The sequence below is a fragment of the Silene latifolia genome, chromosome Y (genome assembly GCF_048544455.1).
Source record: "Silene latifolia isolate original U9 population chromosome Y, ASM4854445v1, whole genome shotgun sequence".
NCBI lineage: Eukaryota > Viridiplantae > Streptophyta > Magnoliopsida > Caryophyllales > Caryophyllaceae > Silene > Silene latifolia.
The window spans coordinates 333,401,284-333,419,671 of NC_133538.1; the positions used below are offsets into that span (position 1 = coordinate 333,401,284).

General features: G+C 39.5%; 1 long non-coding RNA gene across 1 annotated transcript; it reads left to right on the forward strand.

Annotated features, from left to right (window-relative positions):
- Positions 1–518: 518 nt before the first annotated feature.
- On the forward strand, positions 519–17,012 carry LOC141634500 (uncharacterized). The gene is made up of 3 exons (XR_012539227.1): positions 519–638; positions 1,299–1,356; positions 16,951–17,012. It is a non-coding gene; the product is annotated as an uncharacterized LOC141634500 (long non-coding RNA).
- The last annotated feature ends 1,376 nt before the right edge of the window (positions 17,013–18,388 follow it).

An 18,388-nucleotide genomic window follows, 5' to 3' on the forward strand; every position in this document is an offset into this window, starting at 1 on the left:
ACTCAACCCCCTCGTCATCAAAAAAAAAAAAAAAAAAAAAAAAAAAAAAAGCCATTGTTATTAGTGGATCTAACTCTATACAATAAAAGTGAATATTTACAAACTCAAAATTTAAAGGTTTTAAGTTATATTAAACCATTTTATTTAAGTTAATAATCTGTCCATAATCATTTTTCACATGGATGCGAGGATTTATAATTAACTAGTTTTCAATCCGTGCAAATAAGCAAGTTGTCGTAAATAATTATTATTTAAAAATTATTAACCAAAATACATAAATATTTTATACTCCATTTCTCTTATAGTGATAATAGGTTAAAATAGTGCAAAAAGGTAGTCTTAAAACATGGTATTGAGTATATTAAATGCACTGTATATAAAAAAACGATATGCATGTCATATAGAAAAATTATATCTGACTAAATATATTTATGAGATAATAGCTTATTATTTTATTTTTTAAAAAGAAAATTCTAGTATCATCATCATTAATCATCATTAATACTATTAAAGCAAAAGCCACTCTACAACCAATCTCCTTCTATTTCTTCTTATTTTAGCTCTATTACTCCCTTAATAATTACTCTCATTCCAATCAAGCCCAAAAGGCGAATTGGTTACCGTCCGTTAATTATCTGGTAATTCCCTTATTTCTTCTTAATTCCTTTTAGGTGATGCTTAATTTTTTTTAAGATGTGATTTAGTTTGGAGATTAATTTTAGTCTAATATTTTTCCTCCTTATTTTGAAACTCTAGCATGATGATCTTTCAAACTCTAGGACGATGGCAACATTATTTAGTGCTGTTTTCTATACTTTAGATTTTGGTACTATAAGGTTGTCTGATTGTGATTTAAGGTGAAATTTAAAGACCCTTAATTTAACTGTTATGAAATTATTGGCCGAAAAAGTTAGGGGATCTTTGATTGATTTTTAATCCTCAAATTATAGTCTGTTTGAACCCAAATTAATGATGGTAGTGATCGAAGAGCAGTGAGTTTTGAGTGGGACTGTGGTGAGTTTGATAGTGAGAAGTAGACCTGTGCAGTAAACATTATACTCCCTCCGTCTCAATCATTTGTTTGTCTTTCATTAAAATACCCCTCATGAAGAATAAAAAAGACAAATAAATGATTGGGGCACAGGCAGTATAACATTATTCTGATTGATTTTTTTGTTATTTTAGTCATTCTTTGCTCCCTTCATATTCCTCTTCTATACTCCACTTCTCATTCATAGATAATGATATTTTCACAATCCTATAATAGTCATTTCCTTACATTTTGTTTCACCTTGCAGAAATAGCTATCTAATAGACGATCAAAGTGAATAACGTTCTCCGATGGATGAAACAGAAGTAAGTTAGTTACTCTGTATATGTTACTTTATTTATTGTTTGTATAGTTGTTGCTACTCTCAATTATTTGACTCCTTAACAAACAGGGAAAACCTTAATCAATGTATTATAGTCTCTAGGCAGTTTTAGTGTATCTCACATTGATAGTCTCAATACTTATTTACATGTCTTTCCATCTCTCACATTAGCTTGCTAAACCATTATTGTGTGTACCTGATTAGTTATATCTTTTCTTCCACTTTTCATACTTGTGCATTTTATTGGGAGTCATCGCTATCCTGCTCAGTCAAAATTTTAACATTTGCAATACTTTTTTTTTCCTCCCATAATAGTAATAAATAATACACAGTAATCATTTTTAAAGGTTATTTTTGCCCTTCCCTCTTCTTTGTCTTAAATAGTTGTTTTAATTATTGATTAAAGACGTCAGCTATGGAGTTTTTTTTTCATAGACTATGAATTTTTCACCAACTTGCGTCAAACAAGTTATAAAATTGGTCAAAAAGTCAGACACACAAGGGAGTCATTATGTTGGATGAAATACACAAAATCTCATTGAAGACGACACGTATCTGTCATTTTGGAGTGACGGATATCATTTCTTCTCACAAATGACCCAAATAGAGGAGAGAGGGAAACACATGGGGGTGCCCCCACCTTGTCCCCCCCTATCCGTTTTTTGTGAGGGACATTACCCGTCACTTACTCCGACCCGTCTTTAGCAAAACTAACTGGATGAAATAGATGATCAACAGGTATGAAATGTTTTAATTGCTTGCTTGAAAACAAAGGTTGTTAAGTACTCTGTATCAACCATAGAGTATCAAGTTGGGATGGTCGCTCTATGTTTACTGTACTACACAAGTGCACCGACAACAGGTGGACTCTCCAAACAGTTCCATTAGTTTTTAAATTGCCATCATAGAGTCTGTAGTCTACCTCACCCTCCCTGTACTCAAATGTTGTCATACTGGATGCAAAGCGTCTTGCTTGTGACGGGCAATATCCGTCACAAGCTGAATACCTCTCACAATAAAGCATAAAGCAAGTGGGTTGGCAAGTGGGAGAGAAAATGGAGCACCCATTCATATTGCCACTTGCATCATGTGAGAGGGGCACTATCCGTCTTCAGCTTGTGACGGATAGTGCCCGTCTTCAATGAGATTTTGTGTACTGGATGCTAGAGGCGATACCATCAGCCTATTTATTTGTTTCCATTCTATCCCAATTATTTGAGAAACTAGGTAGTATCCCGTGCTTCGCGCGGCCTGTTTTAATATTTTAGGATTATAATTGAATAAAAATTATATAATTCATATATGACCATATTTTCTCTTGTAAATAATTTTTTCTCTAATTTAATATTTTTAGGTTTAACTTCAATGTTTTAAAATAAAATACATAAGAGTTTTAATTAAAACAAAATAAGTGATAATTAATTATGCATAATTAACGTTTTATAAATAAATTTGTGACTGGTAAAATATCATATTAATCAAAATAAAATTTATTCGAATAATACAACAATCAACAGTAAGTTCTCAAATTATATCATGTCACTATACTTTATGTCTCAAATCAATTAATATTTATTCAAAATTATGTGAACATAATTTTATCTTATATTTAATTTTTTATGTATAATATGTGATATGTGTCAAACATATCTATGAGAAATTTGCACCTTTTGTTTTTTTAAACAATTATATATAATGATGTTTAAGAGTTTATTACCTGTAAATATAATAGGTGAACTTTCTCAAATATTATTTTTTGATGTTTAACTTCAAAGTATTTAAAAGATAACATAAAAAATATTTAACTAAAAGTAATACAGAGTATTTGGTTAGTCATAATCAATATTTTATATTTGACTTATACATATTTAATTAAAGATATTAAAGAAAAATGTAACGTGTTTTCTACTTTTTCATGTCGTTTATAATACTATATTACTTAATAATGATTACTTTTGTTTTGATTATTCAATTGCACTCGGGATCACTATGTACATACACACTCGTACACATACTCGTTATCACACTATTGAAACTTAAAAAATCTCATATGTATTCAATTTGCCCAATATAATTTCTTTCATTCCCAGACTATAAAAACTTATCTCTTAGTAGTTTTTTTAAAGTTGTGTTTTTAATATATACAATGACTCTTCCAAATATATTTTTCTTAATGGATTTAATAGTCTAAGTTTTATAACTTTCCCAACGTAAATGTAAAATATTGTGAGACATTCACTTTAATCATCTCTACATATCAAAATAAATATTTTAATAATATAACCAAAATTATACTCAATTGAAAGCATTTTTCACAATGAACGTAATTATTTACATTTTAGAATTTTTATCAAAATAACTTTTTAGTAAATTTAGAATCAAATTATCATAATTATTTAATATAATTTTATAATAATTTATTAAACTATAATTAATATTTTGCTGAGATTTATACAACATTTATTATGTTTGTATTTAATTTTAACTATAATTAATACGTGTATTTAAGGCTGGGTTGACACTGCCTGTTTTATATGTTGTTGTTGAAACTTTAAAATTAATTTATAGGGTGAATACTCGTAACATCACATCGTGTTTAGAAACTAATTATTCTACTAATCCATAATGTAGAAATATTTTATAAATCTTACTTTTTATAAAAACCATGCCTCCTAATCTCTTGCATTAATTTTTGTTTGCGAAAATAATACTCTAGGAGTTTCAAGCGTGACTAAAGTTAATTTTTATAAATACTCCATCTTATTCACTCATTTCCTCCCTCTTTCCGTTTTAATGGTAGTCGGGTTTTCTTCCCCCTTTCCTTCTTTAGAAGGTTTTGTATGGTCCAAAATCAATTGTATGTGGGGTTGAGTGTTTTGTGCGGTACAAAATCATTTTCTTATTTCTTGTGCAAAATGAAAGGTGAAGAAATGAGTGAATAGGAGGGAGTATTAATTAACCTCTTTCGAAATTAATATTGATTAAAAGAATATCTTATTTTGAATAAAATGGTTGTTGGTAAGAAAGAATGAGAGATTTGAAGTAAATGTTACAGAAAAAGTAGTAATGAATTTCTGATAAAATAACCAAAGAAGTAGGACGGTAAGAGTGTAGAAAAAGTGAAAATTTGTTAATATCTCATAATATGTGCTTTATCGGTCATGATCATTAGTTACATAACATGTTAGTGTGACACAGTTAATAATACTCTTGTTTCTTCGGTTCCTTCCTTTCCACTTTTTAGTTAACAAATTTTTTTTTTTCCAATTTTAATTTGATGCTTCTAACTTAATGAAGTAGATGCTAAATTATCGTATTGTTCCGAAACAGTTATAATCTCCTCCCGTTTATAACGTGCTTCAAAATTTTTGTTGTGCGGAAGCGTGAATATCACGTGTTGGGCCTCTGCTGCGTCGGTGTCCACTGTCCATAATAGTACGATAATGTCCACTTTGGGCCAAGCCATCACGGTTTTACTCTTGGGCTCCTTCCCAGAAGGCTTCGTACTATTATATTTTGTAGACACTTATAAAGATGAGCTTTCATCTTTATTCTACCGATGTGGGACATGAGTTTGCACCCTAACAATCCTCCCATCAAACCAAGGACCATCATCTTTGACTCGGACCTTGACCTCCACGGAGAACTCCCCACACCATGCAATCCCATCACCTAGACACCCGCATCACCAAGTCTTGATAACCTCCCCTTAAACGACACACCATGTGTCTCACGGGGCTCGTGCTACACTTGCGTACCAAACTCCTCTACATTCAATATACCCTGGACTGGTCCGAATCCCCAGCCTCAGTGCGTCACATCGGACCACACCTTTGGACTTACCATGGACCGCTTTTTGTTGCCTCCATTAAGCCTCAGCCCACCTCGCCGGGTGGCTGACGATCTTCTCTTGGACGGCCTGCCGTCTCAACGCCGTGAGACCATGTCGCTTCTCGCGAACATATTAGCTCTCCCTCGAGCTATAGGAGTTCCACGCCTTATAGTGTACATCCACCTTCAAATCTTGGCCTGATGAATCTCTGTGTCTAGCCCAAGTCAAACTTTGGGCTCTGATACCACTTGTTGTGCGGAAGCGTGAATATCACGTGTTGGGCCTCTGCTGCGTCGGTGTCCACTGTCCATAATAGTACGATATTGTCCGCTTTGGGCCAAGCCCTCACGGTTTTACTCTTGGGCTCCTTCCCAAAAGGCCTCGTACTATTATATTTTGTAGACACTTATAAAGATGAGCTTTCATCTTTATTCAACCGATGTGGGACATGAGTTTGCACCCTAACAATTGTTGTGCGGAAGCGATACGGAGTAGATGCAAAAAAAAAAAAGACACAAAGATTTACGTGGTTCACTATCAATGTGATAGCTACATCCACCAGGGCGAGGGAGAATAATTCACTATGTCAGGAGAATTACAGATTACAAAAGATGAGCACATAGTTTTTCTAGATCTGCCTCTTAAAACTCTCAATGTGTTTGCCTCACAAATCTCTCCTTAAAGAATAGCTAGGTTAAAGTAGTGTTTTTATATTAAACTACCCTAACAAAGACTAGTACAATTAGGAAATAAAATAATTAAACAAATATCTAAATAAACTGGACCAACGAGATCTCTTAATCAAAGGCTAATTTAACACCATAGAAAATAATGCCAAATCCATCATGACATAGGAAAGTAGGCGGTACCCATTAGCTTGTAACTAGTGCAACTAATTAAACTTCACGTACAACATCAACACTCCACGTAAATCGTCTCTTGCATCAGACTTACGTTTACGTGCGACTCGCCCCTTCCTCTGTCACTTTTAATCACCTTTGTTTTCATCTCTAATCTTCCTTAGTTTATTTATCTCACCATAATCAAACATTGACATACTTTGTATGCGACATACGAGTCACATACTAACAATTCTCCACTTGACTCGGACAGTCGCATTTAGCAAACGACTTTCAAATCACTCGACCACTATACAAGTCACTCAAGTAGACTTATATCTGCCATGTTCTAGCAAATTGAGATCTCACACTAGAACACCATAGACTCCACCTTGAGTCTATAACCATCCAATATACCATGGACTGAGTCTGCCGTCCAATAAGCCCTTGACTAGGCCTGCGTCCATTTAGCCCTGGACCGGGCCGCTCAAGGATGCTCCACCTTAAGCTCAGCACCCCGAAGGGTCAGGGACTTCTTTTGTTTTATGAACACTCTTGCTAAATTTAAAACTGTGTTTCTTACCAAACACATGTTGCTCATTAAACTCAAGGTTATTCACCTTGACACCATAAAGAAGATCACTCTTGCACAATTGTTGTATCCCTCTATCACCCATATGACGATCAAGCCGCTTATGCCAAACCTTAGTCTTCCTCTTGTGATTCACGAATGCACAACTTGCAAAATTAGTCAGTGTTTCACCTTGTAATACATACAAGAAATTTTGTTTGACACCTTTCAGCACCAAACTAGAACCCTTCGTGACAGACAAAATCTCCCATTTACTATGGAACTCATATCCTAAATAACTTAATAAACCAAGTGATATAAGATTCTTCCCTAAAGCTTGAACATGTCTCACATTAGTCAAAGTACACTTCTTACCCTCAACCGTCTTCACCTTGATTGACCCAATACCGACTGCCTCACAAGTAGCATTGTTACCAACAACAACGCGACCTTCATTAAAGGACTCATAAGTATTAAACCAATGCTTGTGTGGACACATATGATAAGAACACCCCGAATCTAGAATCCAACGATCACTAGGACGAACAGAATCAACCACAAGTGCATAGTCCGCCTCAGAATCGTACTCCAAATTCTTACTTTGAACTACAGCCGCATTAGACTTGGCTTTCAACTTAGGACAACTAGGTCTTTTATGCCCGGGTTCTTTACATAGATAACAGATAACGAATTATCGCGATATTGGTGTCCGGAATATTAGACTTAGCCTTTTTCTTCCGAACTCCACCCTTTTTAGTATTATCAACAACTAAACCTGCCCCTGATCCGTTTTCTAAGTCAACAGTTGCTTTTTGTCGCAACTCCCTAGTGCAAAGTGCTGACTTCACTTCCTCTAGGGTCAATGTTTCTTTACCAAGAATAAAAGAATCCACAAAATTCCCATACTACGCAGGTAAAGAAACCAGCAGAATTAAAGGAGCATCTTCATCCTCAATCTTAACATCTATATTACGTAGATCTAGTAATATAGTATTATATTTGTCTAGATGATCACGAAGTGACATACCTATCTGCATCTTGAAAGAGAACAGACGTTGTTTCAACAACAACTTATTGGTGAGCGACTTTGTCATGTACAAACTCTCCAATTTCAGCCATAACCCCATTGCAGTCGCCTCATCGGCTACCTCAGTTAGGACATCGATGAATGAGCCCTCTCCTCCATTGTTAACAAGGCAGGATCTTCCATCTCAGTCACCCTAGGTTCAACACCCGCAGCCGAAGCTTCAGTCTTCGTCACCTTCGTGGAGAATCCTGGCGTCAAGGGTTTCCAGATGCACCGCTCCTTTAGCAAAGCCCTCATCTTTATCTGCCATAGTGCAAAACTATTCCTCCCGTCGAACTTCTCAATCCTTATTGTGTCAGTTGCCATCTTCTCCTCCCTGGATCCAAAAACCTAAGCTCTGGTGCCAATTGTTGTGCGGAAGCGATACGGAGTAGATGCAAAAAAAAAAAGACACAAAGATTTACGTGGTTCACTATCAATGTGATAGCTACATCCACCAGGGCGAGGGAGAATAATTCACTATGTCGGGAGAATTACAGATTACAAAAGATGAGCACAGAGTTTTTCTAGATCTGCCTCTTAAAACTCTCAATGTGTTTGCCTCACAAATCTCTCCTTAAAGAATAGCTAGGTTAAAGTAGTGTTTATATATTAAACTACCCTAACAAACACTAGTACAATTAGGAAATAAAATAATTAAACAAATATCTAAATAAACTGGACCAACGAGATCTCTTAATCAAAGGCTAATTTCACACCATAGAAAATAATGCCAAATCCATCATGACATAGGAAAGTAGGCGGGACCCATTAGCTTGTAACTAGTGCAACTAATTAAACTTCACGTACAGCATCAACACTCAACGGAAATCGTCTCTTGCATCAGACTTACGTTTACGTGCGACTCGCCCCTTCCTCTGTCACTTTTAATCACCTTTGTTTTCATCTCTAATCTTCCTTAGTTTATTTATCTCACCGTAATCAAACATTGACATACTTTGTATGCGACATACGAGTCACATACTAACAATTTTAATTTAAATGTGTGAAAGGCTTTTATTTTAAATAATTAAAGAACAATTATATCAATATAATATCAAAATCATTTACTTGACTTAAACATATTAATATGTTAACCCAATTATGGTATTTATAAATTATCAGATCCTACTCTGGCTATACATGAACAAAACTTCATCATAATTAATTGTACTCTAAATCAAGTTGTGCATATAACTCATAATCTTATAGTATCTGGACAACTACTCAGGGACTCATTCCCCCTTTCTTACCCATCTCCATTCATCTCCATATACGACGTCGACCCATATCGTTCTCGTAATCTCGTCATCGTCCTAGGTCACCTTCTCCCACTGATTGTTGTTCTAGTAGATATTCCTTCATATCCACTATTTCGGTTGTTGAACAATCAGGGACGCTTTTTTTTAACCTTTTTCTTGTATAAAAAAATACCAATGATACTCCTTGTTTGTAAGTTGTTATTGCCAATATGGGCACTCATCAAGTTTATTTCTTTGATTTATTACTTAATAACCTCCTTATGTGTATTACATGACCTTTCTAGAATTTACATAAAGTATCTCTCAAAATGAAAAACTCTCAACTAAAATTACAAAGGAACAATCCTTTCCCATATGGTGAATATTTTCTAGCTGTTGTAACTATTTCGTTCCGTCAATATCGATATACCTTGGTGTATATAACGTAGTATAGTTTTTACGTTAGGAAGCAATTCAAATAAGAATAAACCATTCATTCTGTACCTTATCACAAATATGAGTTTACAATAAAAAATAGATCAGACGGTTTCTTCTTTCACCAAAGACCTCATCACTTCAGCCCTATTTCCACTCATCACTTTAATGGATATTGATCACTGGCTTTACCTTACACTACGTCCTGGTCATTCTTAACGTTTCAATTTCAACTTGAGCATATCTTTCAAGTTTGGCTAGCAATGTCGCACTTACAAAAAGTTATTGTATCATCGATGTAAACGTAGCAAATAGAGATTTTATTTTTATTTTTTTTGTTTCTCACGTTTTATTCCGTACTCTATTGTGAGGAGAAGAAAGAATTCTATTTATATACTTATATAGGCTGTATGTAGGGTGTATGGTTGAAGATAAGTATGTTGATTATTTAATGTGTACACACCACTCATATTGATCGATCTGTATTCTTTGAATATATTGATGAACATGGTCTTTGGAATTTTAAATTAGAATACCTATGCATCTTGGAAATATCAAATATTATGTATATGCATAATATGTTCCATTGACTATAATGTAAGGATAAAAAACGTACTTACTTAATGATTAATAAATACCGTAATATTTATTAACCTATAATAATACTGTTCCGGGTGTAATTCCGTAGCAGGATTGTGACCACTTGAGCTTGTAGAACGATGTCGTTGCTCGTCTCTTCCTTTCACTCTTTCCTGTAAAGATGAACAAACTGAGGGCTCGACTTGGGGCCGAGCGTACTCACTCCGACGCTCAAGTCAGTAAACTTAGAGAGATAAGTTGTATGTTTAACTTGGCAAAGTATATTGTAGAGAAATAAGGGAGTTTTATACCAAATTTTCCAGTTGATTTCTCAATGAGAGATGTGGAGTATTTATAGAGTTTCACCTTTTGTCACGTAGTGGCCAAGTGGCGTAGCAGGTGGAAAGACTGTCTTACCCTCAGCCGAGGGACCCATGACAGGCCGGCAGGCCTGGTTGACTCCATGCCGAGGAGACTGGATGCGAGTATACGGATATGCCTCTCGGCCGCTAGTTCTTGAACCGAGACCCAGTGACAAAGCCGACAAACGAGCTTTGTCGGTTTAGGCCGTTTTTCTTTTGACTTGTTGTCTTTTAGCTTTGACCTTGGTCAATATGTTGACTTGGTCAGTGGGTGCAGAATATGCCCCATCAATTTGCTCCCAGCGTAGTCTATGCCGTGGTATGGACCTTCGATGCGTGTTGAGCGTATTCTGCGCATGTCGAACTTCTTCCTCAGCTTGGTCCTGTTCAGGCTGTACCATATTCCCCCTCCACATTGTTGTGTGATGGACATCGAATGTGAAAAAGGAAATGGCGCTGACCGAGAACAAGGTTGGGAGTGCCGTGTGCTTTTGATTGCCCCCGGCCGCTTTAGCCTGGTTGATCACCTGGCCGTTGGCAAGTAGATACCAAGGAGCGTGTCGAAGAAGATGGGTCACCGTATGTCGATTGACATTCGCGGTGCATGCTTGACACGTGGCCTGGTGTTGATTGGTGGACGCTTCATGGGCTTTGCTCTGATTGGTCCACTGAATGGGCTTTGCTATATAAATAGAGCAGTATGCCCCTCATTTTGCTGTGCAAATTTCTTTTTCAAGAAAAATTTCCTCTCTCTAGTTTTCGAAGAGTTTTCTCTCTCTAATTTTTGAAGCGTTACTCGGCGTAACACTTTATTTCAAGGTACCGCGACAGCCTCGACCCATTTGGTGAAGTAGTCAACGGCGACAATCAGGTACTTCCTTCCTCCGGAGGCCGTCGGAAATGGTCCTAATAAATCCATCCCCCACTGTGCAAATGGTAGGGGATTAAGTACTGGTTGCAGGTCTCGGGAAGATGGGCTGATGAACTACCCGGCGTCCTGTGGTCCATTCGAACCACGGAGAAAGAAGCAACAGTGCATCCATTCCACCTAGTCTATGGGTCCGAGGCCGTCCCGCCAATTGAAGCATCGGTGCCGACATTCGAACGCAAACCTTTAACCCATCGAAAATGAAGAAGGCCCGAGAGCCTCCTCGACCTGGTCGAAGAAAGTCGAGATACGGCACGGCTCAACTTGGCAGTATATCAAAACCGAATGAGAAGAGCATACAACCGTAGGGTCCACAAAAGGGACTTAAGAGTAGGAGATCTAGTCCTGAGAAAGTCGGCCGCAACCAACAAAGGAAACATCCATGGTAAGATGACGGCCAACTGGGAGGGACCCTACAGGGTGGTTGAAGAAATGGGGCCGGGGACATACCTACCGACGGACATGGAGGGTGTGCCTCTAATGAGCCATTGGAACACAGATAACCTTAGGAAATATTTCGTATAGCGGCGGAGGTGTCCGAGATCGTTGTGGGCACCCCAACGCGTGATTATATCTTATGAAGAGTGATCCAAGTTTTCCATCGAAATGCTTGTCCCCTCCGTAGTCGTACCAAAGTAGACGCCACGGCCAAAGCCGGGCAGTCACTACAAATGCAGTTGATACTCGCGAAAGCGACCAACATGCTTAAGAACGTATAAGTACAGTTGAGAAACGCAAAATCGATCGCCTCGGCCAATCCGGAGTGGCGAGGAAGCAATCAATATGTCTATAGATACGAATGCAATCGAGCCGTAACCTCGATTGCCTCGGCCAAAGCCGGGAGTGACGGGGAAACGACCGATATGCTAACATGTTTACAACAAAAATGGGAAGCGCAAATCTGACCGCCTCGGCTAGACCGAGAGCGGAGGAGGAAGCGACCGACATGCCAACATGTTGTTGAGCAAATTGGGAAACGTGAATCTTGCTACCTCGGCTTTGTTCAGTGCGGAGGGCACGACCAATATGCTAAAAACGTTTAAGTACAATTGAGATACGCAATCTAATTGCCTCGGCCAAGCCGAAGGTAAAACGAAAAAGCGCTCAATATGTTTAAAAACGTAAGAAGACAACTGAATGGAGGATGAGATCAAAGTCTCGGCCAAGCCGAAGGCAAATAAACAAACTTCATTGAAAATGTTTATAAGTGAGACAAGATAAAGTCGACTAGTCCCCATAGGGATAGCCTAAGCTCAACCTACCAAAGTTTAACAAAAAAGAAGGAACAACAAAAATTACAACATTAAGACATGAAGCGCCAAAAGGATGGCGGGGAGGAAAGGCTCAAAAGTTGGCCCCCAAATAGTGGCGTCCCAAGGGCCAGTGAATCTGGTGACGACCGCCCGTCTCCCTATGCTTATTGCCGCTCGCCACCGGCAAAGCAGCACCGGCATCACCGTCGGTGGACGGCCCGAGGACGACTTGGCGGCTTCACGTGCCTTTGCCTTCTCGGCTCCTCTCTAACCTCCTTCACCTTAGCATCATGGGCCGCCTTGGCGCACCTTCCTGAAAGCGACCTTCGCCGCCTTCGCCTCGGCCGCGGCCTTGGCCTCCTCGGCGGCCTTTCTCATCCGGAAGTTTGTCAAAATCTTGCCACGGAAAAGTGCCTTCAGAAGGAGCTCCTTAATCGCATCCTTGTAGCATCTTCACTCGGTCCGTGCACGGCACACATTTCGGGGATGATGACGGTTTTCAGCAGCTCAATATCCTTCTCCCTCTGAGCAAGGATAGCCTTTGTGCCCTTATGTTCCTTCACCTCGGCCAAATGCAGGGTCTTCCATCTTTCCCTCTGCTCAACCATGGCCTTATAACCGCCCTCAAGTTTGTTTCTCTCCTCCCGCAACTTAGCGGCATCGGCCAACGTAAACTCAACCTTAGCTCTCTCGGCCAGACCACCTTCTCGGCGTCCTCCTTAAGCTTTCGCTCGGCGAGAAGTCCCGCTCGCCTTCTCGGCCTCCTCCCTAGAAGCGGCAAGCTCAAGCCTAAGCCGTTCGAGCGTAGGGGCAGTTTGAGCCACGAGCTTTTCTTGATGGATAAGATGAGTGCCGGCAACGTCAGCCCACTTCACCAGCCTTTTGGCCAACCTCATGCCATCCTCCCTGAGCTGAGCGAAGGAGGCCTTCTTGGACGAGGTGTCGGCGGCGACATTTTTGTCGCCCATCTGCACAGGCTGCTTCTCAAATTGCCGTTCGTTGAAAGCAACAGCTGGCGACGGCTGATCTAGAAAAAACCGAGACAAAGCGTCCATGTCAACATTCATCGACATATCAGAAAGCCTGTCATCAGGAATGCATAAGGAACCTGCTAAATCCGAGCCATGGGTTAGATCTGTACCAGTCCTAGCCTTCTTGGTTGGAGGGCCGGCTGACCCCTTCTCTTTCCCTGCCTCGGTAACAGCAGCAGCAGGCGTTGTTTCTTTCCTCTTATGTGAAGGAGGACCCTCCAGAACGGTGAGGTCCTCGTCAACGTTGACGACCTCCTTATCTTTTTGGACTATGGGGGATTGGAGATCGAGTTGGAGTTGACGTCGTAGCCGCCGAAGACGTTGCTTTTGCTCTCCGGCGCGGCACGTTACCGCCAATCTCTGCTTGAGTCGCCCCCACGTCCATTGCTTTCAACGCATGCTCCATGAGTTCGTGCGGGGCCTGCTTGCGATCACGCGACGCAGCCTTAGGGTGCAGTTCAACAACTCTCCTGTCCTGGTCAAGTCCCAACTTGCTTAGTATGGAGACAGAGAGATCCCGGCCAAATCGATCTGCAAGAAACAAAGCAGGAGTTAAGCGAAAGAAGTAAACCGAGGCTCAAATATCGAAGCATAAAAGCAAAGGGGGGCCTCATACCGACCCCACTCACCCTGGCTGAGGGCCGATATGAGGCCGACGTGACAAAGCGGCTCGTCTTGAAGGACGATCTGCGTCGGAGGCATCCATCCCTTCGGCGTGCCATCCTTCTCAGCCTCGAACATGCTCATTGCCCGCACTTCGTCGTCATTAAGATAAACCTTCTTGGCGTCCATCTTAATCTTATTACGGGAGACATATCTTTCATGCTCCCCCTGACTCTCACAAATAAATTGACGCGCGGCTGGAAGGACCGGCGATGGATAGCCCTCCGGAATCTCGACATATACCCACCGCCCCTTCCGGTCTTTGCGGGATGTCGGCTTGAGATGGTCACGTAACCCGCTCGGTGCACGCACGTACCACCCCCCATGACGCCTTGGGTAGACAAACAAGATGGTGGAGCGGTGGAAAAGGTTCACCGTTGGGGTCTCCCTCTTAAAGAGACAAAACCATACGAAGCCAATAATCGTCCTAATGGCCAACGGGTGCAGTTGTGCCACGGCGACATTCATGGCTTTGATTATGGCCGAGACGTGTTCATTAAGAGGAAAACGGAGCCCATACTCCAGATGTCTAATATACACGCCTATACAACCTTCGGGAGGGCAACAGACTGCCTGATCACCCACAGGGACAATAATTCTATACCCCCTGCCGAAGTTGTAGTGGTCTTCGAAAAGTTCAGGCCCGGAGGCACAAGCGAACTTGTTCGTCCAAACGAGATCAGGTTTAATCGAGCAGGCTTCGCCGCGCCACAAGTAATGTGGCCTCTCTGAATCAGATTGGGTCTCTTCCTCCTCCTCATCATCAAAATCCTCGAGATATTCCTCGTCGATTTCAGGAGAAGACGACTTGCGACCCCCAAACCCTACCGGGCAGACAACCAATGGCTTCTGTTCAGCGGGACGTGGCGGTTCGTCCCCCAGGGTTGAGGTACTAGGCGGAGCGTCAGCAACAGACATGGTGGCAACAAATACTTAACAAATAAAAGTTGGGGAACAATTTGTTTTTACCTTGAAAGAAAGTGTTACGCCGAGTAACGCTTCGAAAATTAGAGAGAGAAAACTCTTCGAAAACTAGAGAGAGGAAATTTTTCTTGAAAAAGAAATTTGCACAGCAAAATGAGGGGCATACTGCTCTATTTATAGAGCAAAGCCCATTCAGTGGACCAATCAGAGCAAAGTCCATGAAGCGTCCACCAATCAAAACCAGGCCACGTGTCAAGCATGCAGCCGCAGAATGTCAATCGACATACAGTGACCCATCTTCTTCGACACGCTCCTTGGTATCTACTTGCCAACGGCTAGCTGATCAACCAGGCTTGGCAGCACCGGCCGGGGGCATTCAAAAGCACACGACACTCCCAACCTTGGTCTCGGTCAGCGCCATTTCCTTTTTCACATTCGATGTCCATTACACAACCAATGTGGACGGGGGATATGGTACGACCTGAACATGACCAAGCCGAGGAAGAAGTTCGACATGCGCAGAATACGCTCAACACGCATCGAAGGTCCATACCACGGCATAGACTACGCTGGGGGCAAATTGATGGGGCATATTCTGCACTCGCTGACCAAGTCAACATATTGAATAAGGTCAAAGCTAAAAGACAACAAGTCAAAAGAAAAACGGCCTAACCGACAAAGCCTGTCGGCTGTCACTGGGTCTCGGTTCGAACTAGCTTCAATGGCCGAGAGGCATATCCGTATACTCGCATCCAGTCCCCTCGGCATGGAGTCAACCAGGCCTGCCGGCCTGTCATGGGTCCCTCGGCCGAGGGTAAGACAGTCTTTCCACCTGCTACGCCACTTGGCCACTACGTGACAAAAGGTGAAAGTCTATAAATACTCCACATCTCTCATTGAGAAATCAACTGGAAAATCTGGTATAAAACTCCCTTATCTCTCTACAATATACTTTGCCAAGTTAAACATACAACTTATCTCTTTTAAGTTTACTGACTTGAGCGTCGGAGTGAGTACGCTCGGCCCCAAGCCGAGCCCTCAGTTTGTTCATCTTTACAGGAAAGAGTGAAAGGAAGAGACGAGCAACGACATCGTTCTACAAGCTCAAGTGGTCACAATCCTGCTCCGGAATTACACCCGGAACAAATACTTTTATGAGATTATGCCGTATTTATTATTTCATACTTATTATTATTAGTTGAAATAAATGATTGTAATTAATGTTGAAACGCCACGTGTCGCATCCACAGCGTTTCAACCCAATTTTATATATATATATATATATATATATATATATATATATATATATATATATATATATATATATATATATATATATATATATATATATATATAAGATAGTATTGTTCTCTGTCATATCAATTTTAATTTCGATTTTAGTACAAAAAATACTACGGATTATTAACCTGTTTTTTCTATGCACTCTTCCTATTGTCATAAGCTAAAAAATGATATAAAATTTCTATGTTTAAGACTATGTCAGCTAAGTAAGTGATGATCAAACTACGCACATCCTTAAAAAGGGAGTAATAAGATAGTCAAGGATGAACCCACATTAGTTTGGTTCGCATACGATTACCTTTTTTTCTACAACGTCTTTCTCCATTGCCAGTAGTGTAGAAACGGAATTGTGAAATAAATTGACGTTCGATTTTATCATTCAATTTCTGACTGGTAGGAGATGAGCCTAATGAACTGGGGTTTTCGGAACCTTCTGATTTCTCCTTCTTTGAAATCCTTCATCTAAAGTTCAATCTTTCAGGTTAAACTAATGTTTGAACAAACGTGTGATTACTCGGGTGGCTCATTAAGTTCTATTTTTCGTATGATAGGTATTTGTGAACAGGGTCATACTTGGAAGAGCATCTTTCAGTTAGGAACTAGGGGTACAAAGGTACAACTTTTTTACCCGGTAAATTAACTCCCTCTGACTCAAGAGATTGTTTACACTTAAATTCTTTCTTTTGTAAGGAGTATTTTACTCAAATGTAAACAATCTATTGATCAAGAGAAGTAAGTAATCCCTTCAAAAAAAAAAAAAAAAAGAGAAGTGATTGGGGTTTTCGTCAAACTATGTCAACTATGCTTCTTACATGATATGTGATCACTCATTTGTTATAATACCTCTCAAATATAACCTTTCCGCCATTGGAGAATAGGAGAATTAAGGTTGATAAAAGCTACAAAGCCACGACGAGGAAATGAATTAAATAAAATTACATTGAATATATAGGGAAGAATCGCGCCATCACTCTCCTATTTCATTGAGCGAGTTTATTTTGATTTGGGTAAAAGCCACTTCTTATTTTAAGGAAAAAAAAAAATGCTAAAAGTCGGTTATTTATTCTTCATAACAAATATTCTGACTTGGTTTTTTAGCTGAAAATGTATACCTTTTCAAATTATTTATCCTTTTCTTTGATATCTTTGTTATATATAATAGCTAAACTTGATTTTATGTGTATACCTGTACAAGTTCTTACACGTGGAGTCCGGAGCAATAATTTATATTATTGTTTTTCATGCTTCGAGTGATGACTCTCACAATTAGATATTGGGTTGTTGACAACTTTACATAATAGATCTTAGTGATACTTCTACCTGCTGTATTTGTGAAAGTAGTGAGGAATAGAATGAGCATCTCTTTTTCAACTGTGAATATAGCAGAAAAATTCTGGAAATATTCCAGCAGCAGAGGCTGTAGTTGAAGGTACCTTGAACTCATACTTTCAGATGGATGAAGAATAGGAGAACTTCGAAATTTATCGGACGAGCTATGTTTGTATTGAATAGTTCAACATTGTACCATATTTGGTGTCAAAAGAATCAAGGGAGGAGTTCTCAGATTATCTGCAGACCAGAGTATATTGCAAGCAAGATCATTCAAGAAGTTGGAGTCAGAATTGCAGCCAAGATCCATAAGCCATTGCAGGGGAGGGATGAAAGATGGTTCAGGAGACTGAAGAGTGCATACTGTTTTTGTATAGGATTTTTTTGTGTGTGTGTTTTGGCCTGATCAATTCATGTTTATTTTTAGGCTAAGTGAGGAAGACTATGTTAGTATGATAAGATAAATTCTGTATTGGTTGAGCATTAATAATAGGACTTACATTGGTCACATATTGATGTGTTTTTCTTATGTCTTCTATTTCTCTTTGTCCTCCTTCATGTTTTCTTCATCTTCTTCATGCAATCTTCTCCATTCCTAAATTCTGGAAAATTTGCATCCCCTTCTTCTAACTTCATTTTTTTTTATAGTGAATAAAAGCT